This window comes from Chrysemys picta, chromosome 1, assembly GCF_011386835.1.
Source record: "Chrysemys picta bellii isolate R12L10 chromosome 1, ASM1138683v2, whole genome shotgun sequence".
Classification (NCBI taxonomy): Eukaryota; Metazoa; Chordata; order Testudines; family Emydidae; genus Chrysemys; species Chrysemys picta.
The window spans coordinates 324,452,994-324,466,762 of NC_088791.1; the positions used below are offsets into that span (position 1 = coordinate 324,452,994).

The 13,769-nt window shown below is 38.2% G+C and overlaps 1 protein-coding gene across 6 annotated transcripts in view; it reads right to left on the reverse strand.

Annotated features, from left to right (window-relative positions):
• Window positions 1-13,769, reverse strand: part of CNTN5 (contactin 5) — a 1,008,853-nt gene that overhangs the window by 947,258 nt on the left and 47,826 nt on the right. For 2 of the 6 annotated variants that reach the window (XM_065581551.1, XM_065581553.1), the window contains exon 2: window positions 6,444-6,586. The exons of the other annotated variants lie outside the window; for them this stretch is intronic. The gene's annotated coding sequence lies outside the window, so the exon portion shown is untranslated. The remainder of the gene's footprint in view (window positions 1-6,443; window positions 6,587-13,769) is intronic. 6 annotated transcript variants of the gene reach the window in all.

The following is a 13,769-nucleotide window of genomic DNA, read 5'->3' on the forward strand; positions in this document are numbered from 1 at the left end:
ACTGTCAACTTAATACAATCCGGGCTCTTGATTTCATAGGATAAAAATTAGTCACTCTCATTGTCAGGTCTTACAGGCAACATTGTAACTATTTAAACAGAGCTCAATACTTATCTGCAACATCTGATAAAAAAATAAAATAAAATAAATAAATACCTGGAAAATAAATAAAATGGGTAATTTCTTGAGAGAAGAGAGAAAAATCTACTGGAAACATACAAAAATAAAAGTCTAGAAAGTTAAAAATACACCTTCAAGGATAAATGATTTTCTGTGGTTCTAAAGTGCACAGCTTGTTGCAGTCTGTGTATGCAGAGTTGTCTTTTACTGTTTTTATCAATGAGTGTCCAGCCACATATTCTTGTTACTTATCAACTAACTGTAATGAGAAGATTACGGTTAAATACAACCTTGTTGATACCTTTGAGGACAAGAAAGTTCTGCAGTCTTATTCATTTTATCTATTGAGAGGTTATACCTTGTCATTTGATGGTAATGCATAGCGGTATTGGTAACATATTCTTGTGGAGCCCAGGAACAGTTGCTGTAACGTAACAGGCCTTAGGAGACTGGCAGGATTGAGGTAAATGTATTAATTATTTAGGGAAAAGTGAACTAAATAAAGGCATCACCACAAATTAAAAAGAATTTGCCAATGCTGTCAGTTTTGTTAAACATCTTAAACAACGCTGGTTGAAAAATTCTCAGTGGAATAGTTTTGCAGCTCTCTAAATCAACACGTTTCATGGGAATGTGTAGAGTTTGATGAAATTTTCAATGTGAAAAGGTTGAAAGGAATCATGTAGACTCTTGTTTTGAGAATGTTTAAGTTTTATTTTGATAAGATAAAAATATCTCATTTCAATTTTTTCATTTCAATTAATTTAATAATTAATTTAAATGTATATATTTTAATATATTAGGACAGGAAAATGCAAAAACCCTTGCTGAAGTGAAATGTTTCAATATTATCAAAATGAAGCAGTTCAATAGTTCAGCATCAAATTTTGGGGGAATTTTCACTTGGGGGATGTTTAAATTTTTGGCTTTTCATTCAATTCAGAATGAAAACAAGTTTTGAAATGTCAGGATTTACCACAGAATGGTAATTGTGCTCTCTGACGAGCTCTCATCTCAGAGATGAAGGACTCAGGAAGCTCTCCTATCAGGCTGGCTGCTGTGAATTTTCATGTCACTAATGGATTCAAAGGTGTCTGATAAAGTGATGATTTCTTAATATAATAGATTGCACAGTAACAATTTGGACTGAGTTTGTATGCACACTATGCACAAATTTATGGTGGGCCAGGACATTAGTGCATTAGCAAGGAGGACGACACAAAGAAGCTACCTTCCCGAAGGGCCTGAAAAACTGGACACAGAACTGCTCAAAGCAAATATCTCCGGAGACATTAGCCACTCCACTCACGACAGAAGACTTGTCTAGACTAGAAAATTAAACTGCTAGTAGGCAGCCCACTGGCTAGCACTATTATAAGTTAGCAATTGTCCAGCTGCAGTTACCATGCTGTTTCTGGGAAATTTCAAAAAGGTCTTCTGGGAGCCCAGGGAAATTGTAGAAGGAATTCCAAAGTTCTCTAGAAATTCCTCAAGTCCTGAAGTGAATGATCCATTCTTGCTCAGCAAAAAAGATTTCTGCTGGAGCGTTTGAAAAGCAGCATACAGTCATTTGAGGCAGCTGCAAAGATGTAGGGGAATATCTTCCGTCACAGAAATAGATGCTGGTGGCCACTGGGAAAACAGCACACAGCTGATCAGTTATTTTTAGTGGATAAATGGCTTCCAGGCAACTTGACCCTATGCAGTGGAGTGCAGAAGGTAGAACGGATAGTCCACCGAGTACTGCAGGAGTAGCTGCTGCACTGTGGGAGTACTATTAACACATGTGGGACTATTACACCATTGACCTGCATGTACACTTGCTCTGGATTTTTGGAGCAAAATTCAGTATTCCTACCTATTGGACTGCAACATGGGCCCTCAACGTCAAGATTGAAAAGAAGTCAGACACCATTGAGATGAAGCATCTCTGAATAACAGAAATCATCAAATGGTACAAATTCAAGTGGAACAACGAGATCTGTTTTCTAACTAATCCAGTCCTGCTCTCTCAAACAGTGATCAATGTTCTCTAAAGTGGTATGTACATCTGCTTCAAAAGGCCTACCAACTTCCTTGTACAAATATTCTTTGACTTTTACCCAAGGAAAACAGGATAGAAGAGACCCCCTTGATAACCTATAACATGATGGGTGGATGGCAAAAACAGACACCTGCCTCTCACAGGCATTATCCTGTAACATGCCAGATTTCGCTCAGGATAAGGGATACAGAAGGGCATAATACATTCAGTATCCTCTACACTGTCCAACCCACAGCCTGAGAAATAAACAACTAACCAACCAAGACCTGTGGTTAGCCTCTCTTGAAGCAAGTGTAATCAAAATGATGGTTGTAACAACCATCCATCCCTTAGGGCAGTTTTGTGGGTGGCCATGTGGTGTGTTACAGACATGCTAGGAGGACTCTGAGATGGCTACCATGGCAAATTCCTCTAGTGTGCACATGGCAAAGGAATGGTTTGGGAAGAAGGTGGATTTATATTCATGCCCTCTCTCCCACTATACATGCACAAAGCATGGCAAGTTGCCAGATGCATGGGTAGATTGTTGCACATTCCTCTGCACTGGGGGCAGCTCCGGGAGGAATTGCTTGAGGCCCAATTCCTCCCTCTCAGTACTGTGCAACTCAACATAGTCTTTTACATAGGCCAGTGCCTAACAGGGTAACAATATTGTCAGTTGCTTTTAAAAAACCCTTTTCCTGTGAAGCTCCAGATCTACAGATGACATGGAACGTGTATGGTCCTGCTACATGGGGAGGAGCAGCATATGGAGAATCAGAATAGGGATTTTGCAGCCTCTGTGTGCCACTGAACCCAATTATGGGGCGGTTGCAGTATGATGAGTGAAATTGGAAAAAAGGGTTAGATTTCAGGGGGGAGGCATAGCTCAGTGGATTGAGCATTGGCCTGCTAAACCCAGGATTGTAAATTCAATCCTTGAGGGGGCCATTTAGGGATCTGGGGCAAAAATCTGTCTGGGGATTGGTCCTGCTTTGAGCAGGGGGTTGGACTAGATGACCTCCGGAGGTCCCTTCCAGCCCTGACATTCTATGAATCTATGATTCAGGCGGGACCTAGTTTAGTGCGACACCAGGGACTCATGAAAGCAATCTGGATCAGGCTTCTACTAGACAAACACTGGCTGCTCAGCATGTAACAGTGGCCTTTCTACATGCTCAATAATGATCTCTTTCCTACAACTCTGCCTGTTGTCACATCCCCCATTGCTAATGAAACAACGCCTCCTTGAGCAGAACAACAACGTGAAGCTTGGTGGGAAGGATCGAGGACAAGTCTCTAAAGAGCCATAAGCCATTGACTCTACGGTTGCCAACCCTCCAGGATTGTCCTGGACTCTCCAGGAATTTAAATATTAATTTTTAAAGATTAGGTCATATGATAAAACCTTCAGGAATACATCCATCCAAAACTGGCAACTCTAAGGCTTGGTCTACACTACCCCCCTAATTCGAACTAAGGTACGCAACTTCAGCTACGTGAATAACGTAGCTGAAGTTCGAAGTACCTTAGTTCGAATTAGTTCGAACTTACCTTGGTCCACACTCGGCAGGCAGGCTCCCCCGTCGACTCCGCGGTACTCCTCTCGCCGAGCTGGAGTACCGCAGTCGACGGCGAGCACTTCCGGGTTCGACTTATCGCGTCCAGACTAGACGCGATAAGTCGAACCCAGAAGTTCGATTTCCAGCCGTCGAACTAGCGGGTAAGTGTAGCCAAGGCCTAACTGACTTTTCACAGAATTATCAAGATTTACCAAAATCTTAGGAATGCAGGAGCAGCCAGGACATGGGTCCATTGCTGCTCCACTGCCTGCAGGGGAAATTTCCTTAAGAAGTTGTGATTGACACAGGAAGAGGAATTAGGTCTATATGTATATAAAATATTAAGAAACTCGTTTGGGTTGAATGAAAGCTGTTACTAGTATTCTTTTTCTGAAGGGACCAAAGTAGATCAAACTCTTGCTTCTAATCTTAATTTTTACTTATTCTGCATATTGAATTAACATTTTTATCTTTTTCATTTCAGATGCTTACTCAGCACATATTTTCCTTTCCATTAAAGCTAATAGGCTTTAAAAAGATGCTGATCAAGTTACTGAAGTCTGAATCCTAGGAGATTTGTTTATTATTAAATATAGGATTTCTCCAGTCTTCAAAGAATTTGCATTAATGTGCTTGTTTGAAAATGTAAAATATACACTTATACTACAAACATATTTCTCCAAGACTTCTACATCAAGATACAAATCATATACCTGTAATTTTTTGTATCAGAACTTTTATTTTTGTAACTGAAAACAAATCAGACATTTTCAGTTGTGAAAAACAAGAAATGATTTCCAAGAATATTTAAGGGAAACTTAAAACAAACCTTTTTCAGTTTATTGATGTGTTACTGGAGATGCTGTTCAAGTAATGAATTATTCATATATCTGAACTGTCAGAAACTAACTCTAAATATCCTCCTATACTTGAGTGGATATCTACTCAAAGCAGATATTATTTTGGGTCCTCACATTTCAAAATGTTACACTGCTCAAGAATCATATTTCTGTATGGTAAATTGCTTATCACACTTTCTGTTGTGTAGCAGAATATGAATGCCTTTTTCATTCTGAAAAAGTTTGAATACAAAAAAACCCAAACATTTGTCATCTTAATATGTAAAGAAATGTTCTAGCTCAACCAGAAGTTAAGGACTTGATGCAGAAATTACTGGATGAAATTTAATGCCTTGTGTTATGCAAGAAGTCAAACTAGACCATAATGGTCTACTAAACCTTAAAATCTATGAAGTATGAATATAGATGCAAAATCTGTGTTTCTTAATATGTGCATTTATATTATTACAATTATTAATGCTGGTCAGAATTTATTGATGAAACATTTTTTTGAAACCAAAAAAACTGTTTGCAGGAAAAGGTCAGTTTTGTCAAATTTCTTATTCCAAAACAGGGGAAAAGAATGCTTTAAAATTGTTGAAACATCCTAGTTCAACATTTTCCAAATGAAAAGGTTTAGGTTTTCAATTTGAAAAGACAGTTTCAAAATGTAAGTTAATTTAAGGTAAACAAATGTACAAAAAATAAAAAGGGTCAAAATCAAAACATTCTGAAATTATCAAAACAAAAAACTTCAGTCCCCAATCCCCTCCCAAATTCAGATTCTGGTTTGCAAATATTTTCAAAATTTTAAATTTCTGTTCTGATTTAAGACAGGACAATTTTTTGAAAACTTAAAAATTGTCAAGGGATAGGAAACACGTTTCCTAAACAGCTCTAACTCTTATTAATTTTATGAGCAATCAGCATACCTGGCACTTTATAGTAGGACGTGACTAACATGTAGCAAAACCCCTCTTCCAGTTTGTGGGCATGAGCTGGTATAGCAGCAGAGAATGAAAAACAGCATAAATAGACAGGCAATTGTTCTATAGACATACAGTGCATTCCAGGAGAAGTGAGTTTTTGCAACTCGAAGAAGTAAAGAAATGGTACTAGGGATATTTTTATGTGGAGACTGTTTCAAGTTCATAGGGCAGCATGAAGTAATAATACTGAACCACACAGAGCTGAGTGGTTCACCCAAGGTCAACAATGAATCCGTGATAGCACAGGGATTAAAAATCAGGAGTCTCTGGCTATAATCCCACTGATTCTCTCCCTGTCCCTCCGATGCCCTGGTAGAGAGGAAATGCTCAGGGCACAGTTATCAGTTAATTTCTTTTCCTCCTCCTTTTTCTTATTTTCTGAACTGGCAATTCCTAATCAAACTCATGCATTTTTAAGAAATTAAATGTGCCAGGGCCTGTCATGTTAGTCATTGCTTGGTGCTGGCTCTCCATAGGCACCTTATGACGACACACTTTCCCCCCCACCCACAAAAATGATTTCTTTTTCTTTGATACAATTTAGCATCATTAGAGACTAAGAACCAGATGCTCAGTTGATGTAAATGGCATTGCTCCATTTACATCAATGGAGCTATGCCAATTTACACCAGTTTCAGGCCTGTTCCTGGGATGTCTTATCCCTTTAAATGTTTGAGCACCCCACCTCCTAAATGCAAAGCCTCGCTTTCCTGTTAGATTCAGTTTTGCAGCTAGAGAAATAAAGCAAGCAGACGGCTGTGTTTCTATCAGCTCCCTCTGTGAATATTACCTTCTCTTCTGGGTCCAAATATAATATTTGGAGACAGAGGATTTCTATCCCACGAGTGTCCACTGCTGCCTCTGCCAGAAGAAGAGCAAATAATACTACAAGAAAGGAGGAAAAGTTCACCTTGAGAAGAACTGCTTGGCATGTCAGGTCATTTGCAGGAAAAAGTGCCAGAAGAAAGGACATATAACCATTGTCAGTCACTCAGTTCAACAATCAGCAACCATGGTAACATCCATCTGAGAAGACACCTATGAAGACTGAACCTAAAAAAGGATAGAAGTTGGGAATTCATAAGATGAAGAAAAAAAAAAACCCACACTCAAGAGCTCCAATGACAGTGACCAAGACTTAGCATGTTATCAGAAACTGGAGACCCTAAAAGCTTGATCAAAAGAGTCCCTAAGAGAATGGAATTTGATACCAAAGCTGGCACCTCATTGATTTCTGCATCTACCTGTCACCAGACTTTGTCACAAGTTCCTTTGAGAGAAACATCCATGGCTTTGAAAACTTAAACTGGAGAAATGTTCATCTCAAAAGCAGGTGAAAGTTCAACTGGATGGAGAAACAGTTGCTTTGCACTTGTATGAGATTGAAGGAAAGTATCCACCATCATTTGGCAGATATTGGCTTGAGAAGCTCAAGATGAACTGGAAAGCACCTTGAAATCTTCAAAAAATACAGAACAGACACTCCAAAGTTTTTCAAAAAGTCCTTGGAGTGATGAGCAATGTGTCAGTGAATCTCGCTGTTAAATCTGACAGCCAGCCAAAATATTACAAGCCCAGAGTTGTGCCTTATGCTCTGAAGCCTCTGGTGGGAACTGATTTGGACCATTTAGTGAATATTGGAATTTGTCACTGGTTTCACAGAGTGAGTGGGCTACACCCATCATACCCAGTGATCAGGAAAGATGGCTCAGTCTGAATTTGTGGAGATTTCAAAGTGATGCTGAATCTAGTGCAATGTGCAGACCAGGATCCACTACCTCATATGGAAGATCAGTTTGGTACGGTTAGTGGAGAGCAGCATTTCAGTAAATTGGTTTTGCCTAGTGCATACCTACAAATGGAGAATGATCTGGCATCTCACAAATATATCACAATCAACATGCAAAAAGGCCTATTTTGCAACAACAGGTTGCCTTTTGATATCACTTCAACACCTGCCCTGTTTCAGGAAACCAAGGATGAGATCCTGAAAGGACTGAATGGACTTCAATGCTATTTGGATGACATCCTTGAACAGGAAAGGATCAAGAGAATCATCATTAAAATTTGTATGCTGTTTTGTAACATTTGGAAGACCGCGGACTGAGAGTACGTCGAGACAAGTTTGAGTTTTTCAAACCTTTAATTGGTGCCGGGGTTAAAGGAAATCACCAGAGAAAATCAAAGCAATTCTTGCAGGATCATGGCCAGAGAACGTGTCACAATTACATTCATTCTTAGGACTGCATAACTACTACAGTAAATCTTTCCCTAATTTGGCAACAGAATTAGCACCTTTACATAAACTCTTACAAGCAAATTAAAAAAAATGGAAGTGGACTAAACAGTGTGAGTGTGCATTTAAGAAAAAAGAAACTGTTGACCAAATTTATTACACACTGCAATGTCTCACTACCATTACAATTGGCTTGTCATGCTTCACCATATGGAGTTGGTGCATTTCCCCTCCCCCATCTTTCCTAATGGCATGGATAAATCAATTGCCTTTGCATCACAAATACTCACTACTCCTGAGAAGAACTGTACACAAATAGAGCAAGAAATTCTCAACATTATCTTCAGAATTCAGTAGTTCCATACCTATCTGCATGGTAGACATGTTATTTTGCTGATGGACCATTGCCTGTTACTTTCAACTTTTGGAATGAAACATGGATTTCTGTCATCAGCTGCTGCTTGTATGTAATAATGGGCATTCATACTTTCAACTCATTCCTATACTATTCAAGTCCGTAAAGAGACTCAGCAAGGCAGTGCTGATGGGCTGTTGTGTCTGCCAGGCCCAAACTCCTAACAACCAAAAGAAACTTTGGACAAAGTGTTTTATCTCAATTTGATGTGTATTTTTAGCACAGATATCAACAAAGAAATCACTAAACATGATGTGCTTTCTCTTGTGAAGGGAATGGTACTACATGGATCAAAAGAATCCCCCGTTTGCCCAATTTGTGTCATAGCAACGTAAATTATCTGTTAATCATGGTTGTAACTTATGAGGGAATGTGTGCAATCAATCCAAAAATCACTTCAATCTCAGGTTTTGGAAGCTCTTCACGAATGTCATTTTGTCATTGTACAGAAGGCCATAGCCTGAAGTCACATATGGTGACCAAGGATCAAAGACATTGAAAGGAAGCTGAAATACTGTACTACTTGGCAGCGAATTCATCATGATCCTTGCCCAGTTTGACTACATCCTTGATTGTGGCCTCAGGCTCCTTGGACAGGTATTCACATGGACTTTGATGGACCATTTACAAGGTTATATGGTTTTGGTTGCAGTTGATGCTGATTTGAAATAGCCAGAAGTTTTCAGAATGAAGATATTTTTGCATACCTCTTGGGACCGCCTACATCCTGATATTACCTCATGTCTAGCCAAATCCCAAGCTGTGCAAATGGATCAACATCATGAGACTCATCATTGTTCTTTTCATGTAAAGTAGATTGTGTGTGGACTGGCAACTATAGTTGTTGAGTGAAATATGTACCTGGAGAACTTGTAAAATGCATGGGACCTGTTTCACTTGGGGCAAAAACTATCTGATGGCATTTCATGGAAACATATTGACCAGGTGCAGCCTCGACTAGTACCAGAGTAGTAGGACTTTCTGTTCCTCCAATCGAACCTCCTTCTGCTACAATTCCTAATTTCAACAAGTAATTGGGAGAAACTTTGATACCAGATCCAGTTGATTCCCTATCGGATCCAATTGTTTCCTTACTGTTCCTGCTGTTCAGGTCACTATCACACCATCATCACCACATTATCCCAAGAGAGCATGAAAATCAGTTGTGTGCCTGAACTTATAAATGGTTGAGTTAGTGAGTTGCTATTCAGGGACAAAATAATCACATGCAAATTTAAGATTCTGCAGTAGTCCACCCACATCTTTTCATTAGGTTTATATAGTGTTTCATGTTAGCCATGTAAACAATAATATATATATATATATATATAAAAAATGTGTTTAGAAAGTATTTTTTTAAGTAGGGTGGCTCTTTAAATGTTTGAGCACTCCCTCTTCCCCAGTGGAAACCCTCACTTTTGCAGCCAGAACAATAAAGCGAGCACAACAGACAGCTGTGTTTCTATCAGCTCCCGCTCTGTCTATGTCTATCTCCTTCTCTGCTGGGTACAAAGTACAATATGCCAAAAATCAAACATTGCACATAAAGAACTTAACCATTTAACATAAATAACAAGGACATTAAATACATTTCTTTCATAATACAGTATAAAAGCATGGCAATATAAAATGTTTATACAGCAAGCTTGTAATTAGCATACCAGCTATGGGCCTGTGTAAAAATACAAAGCTATAAAACTTGATGGATAGTCTCTGTTCTTATACGTGTTAGATAAAACACAAGTGTTAAGCGAGGAACTCCATGTAACTTTGAAACAAAGTAGGCCAGAGAGGTTCCAAAAAGCTTATCAACCTGGCTTTTATAATATCATCACCTGAAATGAAGCAACCCAAAGTTAGAGAATGTGAGAGTTAACACAGTCCGCAAGAGCAGTATGAAGGAATGCATGATTGGATGCAGTTCTTAAAATTCATTAAAAGTGGAAATTAGGACTTTACAGAATGAAATCTCATAGCAACAACCTTAATATAAATAATAATTGAACCAGCATTTAGTTTGTGACTTTTTAAATAAGTATTTATGGTTTTATCATCACAGGTACATCTGTAAAATATAATATAAATGGACTCCATTGTGCCAGTCTCTGGATTGGTTTGCCCCTTTCCACCCACTTTTCAGTATGACCCGTTGTAATCTCCCTTTAACCAGTTCCTTATCCACCTTTCAATTTTCATATTAATCCCCATCTTCTCCAATATAACTAAGAATTTCCCATGTGAAATTCTATCAAATGATTTACTGAAATCAAGGTAGATTAGAATTATTGCATTTCCTTTGTCTAAAAAAATTTGTTATCTCAAAGAAGGAGATCAGTGGTCTGGCATCATCTACCTTTTGTAAAACCATGTTGTATTTTATCCCATTCACCTCCATGTCCTTAACTACTCTTTCTTTCAAAATTTGTTCCAAGACCTTGCAGACAATTGAGTCAAACTAACAGGCCTGTAGTTTTCTGGATAACTTTTTTTCCCTTTCTTAAAAAAATAGGGACTGTATTAGCCATTCTCCAGTCATAGGGTACAACCTCCGAGTTTACAGATTAATTTAAAAATCCTTGCTTTTGGGCTTGTAATTTCGTGTGTCAGTTCCTTTAATATTCTTGGATGGAGATTATTCACCCCTCCACCCCGATTTGGTCCCATTAAACTGTGTGAGTATGCCTTCTGACCCTCAGCCTCGGGGGTTAACACAGCAACTTATTTAAAAAAAAAAGTTAAAACAGGCCATTTTGACAATTTTTTAAAAATTGTTTTCTTACAAAATGACATTTGGCAAAATCAGCCCAATTTAGTGACTTATTTAGAATTCAACAAAATCAGATAGTCTAATGGAATTCTGTCAGAATTTCTCCAACCAGCTATAAAAAGCAGCACTTTGAATTTCACCCAAAAGTCATTTGGTAGCCCTTACAGTGTGCTGATCGTTACTGTAACATGCTCTCACTAGTATGCCTTTCTCAAAGGACTGGCAGCTTCATTCTGTACTCTAAATTTCTGAAAGACAAATAGGGGAACTAAAATCGGTCTGTGGGAAATTCACAAACAGAAAAGGAGATGAAGTTTACTCAATATGTTATTGTGCATTAGTTGCTAACCTCTAGTTAATACGCAATTTTAATTCTTCCTATTATCTCAGTTTATAAATTAAAGCTAATTAGCATGGACCTGAAGATCCAAGAATAAGAAAGAGATGCCATTCTGTCCTGAAGCCTTAAAAAACCCACCTTTCCTGCTGAATTGTATTGAATTACACAAGTCCCTGCGAAAAGATCTCACCCTTTTCACAGGTGGAATTATTAGGGATCCAAGACTTTATCACCTGGTTATTCAACTCCAAACCTAATGTTGCCTGTACCAACAAGCAAAGTGAGAAATGTTAGTAATGGGGATAGATATACATACAAATATGCAAAGTAAGATAACGAGATAAAACTATTGAATCCCCTGGTTTTCTTATACAACAGCAATTAATTGCTTCTTAAATAATCATAGTGTTTTGGTATTCAACAGTACCTGGTTATAGTCATTCATATAACAGTATTCTAATATTGTGTAGGAAATGTGATCTTTATATTGTCTCACCTGCCTCCAGTGCTATAATTTCTGAAAAGTGAGACAATGTTACAAATAATAATATGGTTTCATTCTATCAACCATTTATACTTGTGTTAGAGTCTATATTAGTGGTCTCCTCAAAGCCCTTTTTACCCATTACAGATTAAGGATCTTCAAAATAACCTGCCTTTATAGCTTCTTATTTCAATTTACCTGCCATTCTTTTTGCCCTCTGGAACACTTAATTATATTGTCTTTGCAATGCGTTGACCAGCTGAACGTCAAATTGCACTCTTAGATTGTCTTGGTGCTAAACAATACTCTTAACAAACATTTGCTTCCAAGAACTGTAACACCGTCTGTCAGACCTTATAATTCATCACTGAGTGGATGGATTTACCTAAAGATCTACACAACTGGCATTTCAAAAACAAATAAATAAATAAATAAAATTTAGAAAAAAAAATCTACTTTATAGTAAGAAATAAAAGTACCGTAAGTCATGAAAAGTATCAAAGGAAGCATATTTTGGAATAATAATAGATCACAGAGTAGTGTATTGGTACAATAGCCCAGCTTTGACTTCCAGCTTTGTGAGTTTATGCAGGAGGACAAACTTATTCCTCACAACACTGTTGTAGCATTGATTGATAACATTCTGGTGCAAGTCATCACATTGCATCACAGCATTGTCACATGGCATCAAATGGTATCCTTTGGCAAGAAAGGTACGATATGGAGATAAAATATTACTAAAATCGTTATTCTTGCAGGTACTAGTAAAAAATCTAGTAACACCAAAGATACAGAAGAGTCCTTTCAGGTGAATGAATTTTGGACCTATGTCATGTCATCCCACACAGTAATCTAATTTTCACTTATCATGGGTTATGCACTTTAGCAATGAATATGGCTGTAGTATGGGAGGTTCACAAGCATTAAGTCTGCCTTATGTCTTTTTTCCTTCATTTGAATTTTCCAGACTTTGCATGATTTTTTTGTGTCCTAGTAACTGAGTTTGTAATGCATATTTGTCATTTTTAAAATGTACAAAATAAAATCACAGCACCTGATCAGTCCTCAGCTGATGTAAATTTACATATGTCCATTGACTTGAATAAAAACTGAGCTTTTATTTAATTTACTTCAGTGGAAATCAGGAGAAGTGGGGAACTTTGGATTCATTTATGTGGAAAAATAGTTATGATTCAGTTTCCCTTCTCTTCTTACATGGCTGCACATTAGGTTTGAAGGGATTAATTTCTTTCTTGAAACAAGGCAAGCCATTCAGTGACGGAGGTAAGTCATCCACCCTGAATGAACTATCAGGAGCTAAAATCACTAGGTGGAGATAGAATATAAATCCCTAGAAAAGTAAAAATGTCTAGAGACGTATCACCCCCAGGGAGAAATTGCATATTCTGATTTTCATAGGTTTAAGAGGCCCCTCAAACAAAGAACTGAGAACTGTAAACTGATCACCTTGGTACAGAGGAGGGGTCTCTCTCACTTTGGCCAAAAATCGATATGACACCATGACCAAGAGGGACAGACCCTGTTGAAAGGGCTTGAAGTAATTTGAGACCTACGAACTATGTGCTAGATAAGTATTGCCTGGCAAGCATGCACGCAAGCTGTCTATTGTGTTAGGATACATATTCTCTGTAATACTTTTGTTCTAAATAAATATTTTCCTTTATGAAGGCTGGCTGGTCAATGGCTAACCCTGTCATTGCCCCTGAGAGAACAGGATGGCAGGTGATAAACTAAACTCAGACTTTCTATGGTCATCACAGTGAGTTGCACGAGGAATTGCAGCCTGAATCCCAAGTCTGGAGAGAAAGGAATGCAGGTTGCTGCCCTAGAAAGGTGATGGCTAGAGCCTCAGACCTGAGCAGGGCACCCTCAAGGAGGCCAGGAAGGGGTCAGAGATGCAGTTACCTTAGGCTCTGACCTATAGAATCAAAAACATATACACTGAAAGATAAAGAAGCAGAGTCCTTCAATTA